Genomic DNA, 7,642 nt, shown 5'->3' with positions numbered 1-7,642 from the left:
TGTAATATATCTGGAAAAATCAGTTTAGGAATGAATGAATAAAATCAATTGAAGAAACTCTAAGCGAATACTTGAATAAAATCTGAACGAATCTTCGGGCAAATCGCAAGAGAATTACTATAGAAATCTCTGGAAAAAATCCTGAAGGAATTTTGGGAGCAATTTCTAAACGCTGCTTTAAAGGAAATCCTTTAGAATTTTGAATAACCTTAGAACATTTCCTAAATCCTTGGAGAGACTTCTGGAGAAGTTATTTGTTTTGATAAGATAGGATATCTGTTTCTTTACTATTTAGCCATTTACGCTGCCATTTTTACCCCACTCAAAACAATGGAATGAAGCGTTTTTGTTCTGTTTCTTATTTTTGTATATTTGTTAGAAGTGAGCACGGATTATATAAAAAATAACGTAATAATTCTGGAAGAATCAATCATTAATTCTGGAGAAATATATTTTTTTTTTGAAAGCGCCCAGAGGAATACTAGCAAAAATTCCTGAAGGAACTCTTGAGAAAACTCCTAGAGTTGATGGATATTGAAAAATTCGTTAGAGGAAGTCCAGAAGGATTTTTCGAAAGAATTATTACATAACTCCTACAGAAGTCCATCTAAAAATTTAATTTAATTAATTTAATTTAATTAATTCAATTTCTTCAGTAGGGATCCTTGAAATTTTTGTTTAATTAATGGAAAAATCCTATGATGAATCTCTTAGTAAAACCTTAGAGAAACTTCTTGAAGAATCCTTGAAGATTTTTTTTGGAAAAGGGAATTTTTGGTGGGATTTCTGAAGTAATCTTAGGAAGTAATTCTTAAGAAATCTTTAAAAGGACACTAAGATAAGTGATGAATGCTTGAGGAAATTCCAAGTTTAATTATTGGAGAAATATCTAAAAGAGTTATTTGAGGGAAGAATTGAGAAATACTTGAAGAATCTATGGAAAATTACCAAAGGAATATTAAGAGGATTTTCTGAAAGAAACGGAAGAATGTTTAAAGAAACCCTAGAAGGGCTTCTCTTTCTCTGAGGGAATCCCGATGTAATTTCTTGGAAGAACATCTGGTTCTACATGAATCATTGATGATTTTTTGTAATATTTTTTTCTGGAATTTTGAAAGAATTCTTTAGATGATCTTCTAGATGAATCCTCAGAATATAATTGATAGATTCTTGAACTAATATTTCGAGAAATACTCGATGAAGCCTTTGCAAGAATCTTTTGAATTACTCTGTAGTATTTTGAAAACATTCCTGCATGTCTGAGGTGAACCAGCCAAGGGACTGAAAGCCTCATTAATAAGGCTAATTATAATAATATCATTCCTGAAGGAGTGCTTTTAGAGGAATACTGAATGATATCCTTGCATTTACAACATAAAAGTTTCTTGAATACAAATTATTCTTCAAGAAAAATTTCTTAAAGAAAAAAGTAAAGCAATACAAATGATTATTTGGTGCAATTACTAAATAAATTGTTAAAACATTTTCAGCATAATTCTTATAAAAACATCTTGCGCTCCCGAAAAAAATCGTAAAGGAAAACAGAAAATAAGATAAGATAGATAATTTTTACCCTTCCGTTGGCCATCACTGCCAGCATCACTAGAATACTGAGTACAAACAGCGGGATTTTTTTAAAGTTTTGTACAAAATATAGCAGTGAGATTATTCGACAGTTAAATGTATAGATTTATCATTGTAAAATATGTACATATTATGTAATTTTCATGGGGGCCTATCAATTTGCTTCCGCACCGGGCCCCCAAATTCCTAGCTACGCCACTGCGTTCTTAATCCAAGTTCTAGTATCTCACTCAAAACCAAGCTAATATTGATTTTAATTCTAGTTTTTGTATTTTATTTTGTTAACAGCGAGCTGTCTCGATAACAAGAAGAACGAAAACAATCGTTGCAATCGTCAGCTTTTTGAGTAAGATGAACTTGGGTATAAAACATAAAGGGTGAAAAAGAGAACCAAGTCCTTACACTGGAACCTTCTATAAGGTAGAATACATTCAGGTGAAATTTTTTTCGATACCTCAATTTAGGCAACGTTACCTACATAGAATTATTGTGCTCAAAACTGTTGCAGTGGTTGCAGTACTCAAGATTAGGGAAAATGTTGGTTTACAGCAAGAAGCAGCGAGTGAAGATTTGGGCATGTTCAGGAGTGAGAGATGAGGGAGAGATGCGCTATTTTACGTGAAAATTCAAATAGCGTCTGTTCTGCCATCCAGCGGCTGAGTATGAAATGCTCCTCCACCAGAAGCTATACCTAAGGTGGCAGCCCCACCACGGTGGATAGGGGACCAAAAACCGTTACAAAACCCGAAATGAAAGATTACGAACTGATTCACCGGCAACGACTTTTAGCGCGAAACAACGGACAAGAATTGGAACGTGGAGTGTATTAACCCTAGCCCAGCAGGGTAAACTGGCATAACTTGCCAATCAGGCATGTCATATGGAGCTTGAGATCCTAGGACTGAGCGAAGTCCACGGCGAAATGCGTTGGCCGAACTTTGGTGAACACGCACCTCGCCACCGTGGGGTTAGTTTCCTGCTCAGCGCTCACGTCTACGCTGCGCTCATGAAGTGGGAACCTATTACATATTGAGAGGATAATTGTAGCCAGATTCAGAACACGGGTTGGAAACCTAAACATGATCCAATGTTACGCGCCAACCGATGCTACCGAATTGCAAAACAAAGAGAACATTTACAGCCAACTGAATGCTGTCGTGGACAAAATTCCAAAAGCTGATATCACGTTCCTCATGCGTCTTCAACGCAAAGGTTGATTCCGACAACTCGGACTAAGAGCACGTCCCATGAGATGGGACGCCGTGGTTTCGGGGAAATAAGCGAGAACGGTGAGCTGTTCGCAGAGTTTTGTGGCATCAATGACATGGTGATTGGGGGATCGTACTTTCCTCATCGACCAAAGTGACATGGCGTGATGGCGTCACAGAGAATCAAATCGACCACACTGCATCAGCCGGAAATGGAGACGGATCCTGCTTGATGGAACAAACCAACATTGCGTCTGGCCTACATCTCCTAATCGACGGGATCCGGCTACGCATTGCGAGGATCCACCAACAGGAGGAGAAAATCGGGCGCTGGTTCAACACACGCCGACTGGAAGACGTTGCTGTAGAAGGTTCTTCGTCGTGGAGCTGAAGAATCATGCTAGGAGGTGGATGCGTACAAGATCAATGGAGCCTTCATCACCACCGAACAATTTGGATGAGCTACGGATCTGGAGAACGCAATAGATCACAGATTATACCTTGAGAAAGATAGAGGAGCGAAAGAACGTCAAAGCCACGATAGAGCGAACGAAAACACGACGGGCCGTTGCTCGTCAGCACTATTCGGCTCTCGAGAAGGAAGTGAAACGCTCATGTAGCCGGGACAAAAGAGCGTGGCCGGACTCCCTAGCCGACGAAGGCAAGAAAGCCGCAAACACCGGCGACATCCAGAAGCAGATCTTGTCAATCGCTGTGAATGGAGGCGGAGCAAAGAATAATATACGGTATATATGTAAGTGGGCGTTTAAATCAGATTAGATATCTAGATATGTTGAGCTTTATATCCTTTATGATAAGTGTTTTGAAGTTTTTTAATGTTGGCCGTGGATATCCATTCGGGGTGGAGGGCGTTATGTAATTTGAACCCAGAGTAGGTTTTTTTTATCGAGATTTTTAGCCCTTGGCTAGTTCATCTCGAGACCCACGCACAGTGGTTCCATTTGTTCAGGGAAGCGGTCATAAATCATTTTCGTCGTTTTTTGAAGGCAAGAATCATTTTTAATTATCTGAAATAGCATGTTATGACCAAAAAAGGATATTCCACTACGGTTTTATGAACATCACTTGAAAAAAATAAACTTTGGACATTTTTATTTATTGTAATGAAATTATCATTAAAAAAGCTTTATTTTGCACAGAAATCAGTAATCAAATATTTTCAACTATTATGAAGAGTTGGTCGAACTATATCAGTTTCTGATAAGTATAATAAGTTAGAACATGTATCACATGACAGTACCATAATAGATTCTTGTAAATAGTATCAATATTAGCATTAAAATTGTAATTTTATGAGTAGGTTTTATTTCCGCTGTAATAAAACAATATATGAAACTGGAGACTTATCCTCAGAAATAAGGAAGTTTTCATAGTTGAAATACCGAAAAATCATCACAAATCGAATTACAATGTATAACTACAGTGTCAAATTACCAATAGTAATAATTTTTAAACAATAGTGCAATAGTGCAACTACAGAGTAAATTACTTCTTCAATTGCAAAATTTTAAACAAATATTCAGGATTATTTCACATTACGTACGTACGGAAATTTCAAAACCATAAATACAACGATTTACACCGTTATATATCATACGATTCGTGGGCCTGCGTTTTGAAAAAGATTAAAGTATTTCCAGTCGATATTGTTTCTAGCAATTGCTTTGGAAATGCTATCCAGTAATGAAGTTCGTAGAAATTCAATCAAAGATAGCTCTAACTCAATAAACGAAATATATACAAATATCGCTCTACATTGCTAAATATTCGACAGAGTGCCTGCAATAGTATCAAAGAAATCAAATCGAATACTGAGATTTAACGTAAATAAATTGATCAAATGTTTAGATTTGGGAAGAGATTATGAAGAATTATGTCCAGTAAATATAAAACAAAGAACATATTCACACCTTCTTCTCCCAGTACTACAGTTTACTGGTACTATGGATTTTGAGGAAATTTTGTCAATGTTAGCAGTAAATGCAAAATTGCTTATCAAATTAAACAATTACAAAGGGAAGTTTTGACGATGCCAAATGAAAATGATTGTTATGCAATTGCTAAAAACCTCAAGCCATACCTCCAGAACTGTATTTTTTATAAATGTTTGTTTTCAAATATTGTATCCCTCAAGTATTGTAAAAAGCATTGAAGAATATCCTGTAAAAATTTCAGTAATTTTGGTACACATTTCAGGCAGTTACAGAAGGACAAGTATATATATATGTAATATTGTAGTTATTTAAAAACAAATTTTTTTAAAAAAGAACGGGTAACTTCTAATACATCCTGCAAACTTACCTACCTTGATACCTTGTTGGCTACAAAGTAACTTTACTCCAATGCCGAGCGTATAGTAGAGCACCATCTTCGTCGGTCTTGGGCGATGTTCCTCCAGTTTCCCCGAACGTGTAGGGATCGTAGATCCCTACATCCTGCAAACTTATATGCAGATATTTGCAGCTACAACCTTTACAGATTGATTCTCCTACTCAAATCTGATCATTTGATGGCTGACGATTGATTAAATGTGATTAAGAACATGTTTAAAATGTTACATGAATTTTTATTATGTATATATTCTATGGGTAAAATTATGTGCCTATTACTCACAGCTCCATTGGTCCAAAAACATCCATTTCCACTTTTTTGGTGCGTTGAATTTGAAAGATAAACCTTTATTCTGATTTTCTGCATTGAAAGACATTTGAAAATCTACTTGGTTTTGTTATACGAAGACGTGGTGTACAACTCTAAATTCATGTAATTTTTCGACAAATTTTGAGAATGTCAAATTGCATAACAGTACCCACGCTCTCAAGCAAAATATGCAACAGAAACATACTTAAAAATGGGTTTTCTTCATTCTTGGGAACATCATTGATTTATAAAAAATATACAAACTCATGAATTAGAAAATCAAATTTTCGATTTTTGGCCTATGGCGGTACCACTGTGCCACGCTTTACTTCCCTTCCGAAGGAAGCACTCACATTTTGCGAGTTTGTCGGGAGTGGAATTCGATCCCAGGTCCTCGGCGTGATAGTCAAGTGTTCTAACCATCACACCAGGTCCGCTCCACAGTAGGTTATCTCTTGCGACCCATTTCGGTATTTGGTCTAAGAAGTGAGAAGTTTCCGGCTTGTCTGGTAACGCGACTACTTTTAATTCTTCTAATGGCGATGTTGTGATGCATAATCGGATCATGAACTATTCTTCGGACATAAGTTACGTCTAAGTTCGGAGCTGAATCGGTATCTGAACGGGCGTTCTTGAGCTCTGACACGCAAGTTGAATTACTACTGCGTTTCAATCAAAACATTGAAAGCATTCATATTAAATATTTTCGACTCGTGTTCAGTTCAAGTGCAACACTACATGAATGAACAGCCTATGTTTAGAAGAAGGAAAAATATCAGATGAAAAATCTGCAGCTTCAACATATGAACATAGTAAAATCAGGAAACATGAACAAAACCTCTCTCTCTTCTTGGCGTAACGTCCTCACTGGGACAAAGCCTGCTTCTCAGCTTAGTGTTCAATGAGCACTTCCACAGTTTTTAACTGAGAGCTTCCTCTGCCAATGACCATTTTGCATGTGTATATCGTGTGGCAGGCACGAAGATACTCTATGCCCAAGAAAGTCAAGGAAATTTCCTTTACGAAAAGATCCTGGACCGACCGGGAATCAAACCCGTCACCCGCAGCATGGTCATGCTGAATACCCGTGCGTTTACCGCCTCGGCTATATGGACCCTAACAAGATGTCCATTCGACGAATTGTCCATTCGACTAAATATCATATGCTTCTTCTTCCAAAAAATAGGTTTCGTCCAAATGTCCTTTCGACCAAACGTACTTTCGACCAAATGTCATTCGACCAAACGTCATTCGACCAAATGTCATTCGACCAAATGTCCTAAAGCCCGAAAAGGAGCCGAAGTTAAAAAATGTAACCATAACTGGTACTGGGTTCCCATCATTGGCACACGCTGTAATCAATACTAAAAGTAGTTTTGTCTTCGTTTCTATATTTTTCCTGTGAAGTATGGAAACCAAACTGTCCTTTAACTTATTGTTAACATTCGTTGGTCTTCTCATTATTTTTGTTTAAATAGCTTTCCTTAGGTAGTGCCATAATTGGTACACGCACCCTACAATCAAACTTATTGCTAGAAAACATTGCGAATTATAAATCAAACATCAGAAATAATCAAATCTCGTTTAACGTTTTTGTGCCGGCTTTTCTGGTGACGTTGTTTGTTGACGCTTTAGGTTCCTACGATGCAGCATTTCCACATCACTCAGTCGCTGTATGACCTCAACCTTCGAATTGTCTCCCTTCTTGACCAGGACCGCTCCATGGCGTCCTGGCCACACGTACTTCAAGTCTACTTGCTTCTGGACTTCGCGAACCTCTTCCAGCAGCTTTATCCCATAGGTGGTGAGCTCATCGCGCAGTAAAACTTTGCCAACTCCGAGGGTAGCATCAATGGCAGACAATAGCAGGTCTTCTTTTTGGCTAGTAGCTCCTCTTTGTTCGTTCCATCGGCAAATACGACCTTGATAGGCGGTGATTTTGTGTCTTTGAACGACTGGTCTTTAGATACGATACGCTTGGCGTCCAGCACTGCATTATCCGGTAGGTCGCAATCGAACACCGTAGATATTTTTCTGACGATCTGCACAGACAGACGTTTCATTTTTAACCATTGAAACTCCGATGATGACTACGTTTTTGGACAGCTCGTTTCTCTTAATTCGGTCCACCTCCAATTCCAGTTGCTGCACAGTTGACGATGAAGCTCGTTGATCACTCTGCAACCATA

This window comes from Aedes albopictus, chromosome 2, assembly GCF_035046485.1.
Source record: "Aedes albopictus strain Foshan chromosome 2, AalbF5, whole genome shotgun sequence".
NCBI classification, from domain to species: domain Eukaryota; kingdom Metazoa; phylum Arthropoda; class Insecta; order Diptera; family Culicidae; genus Aedes; species Aedes albopictus.
This window is presented reverse-complemented; position numbering follows the sequence as displayed.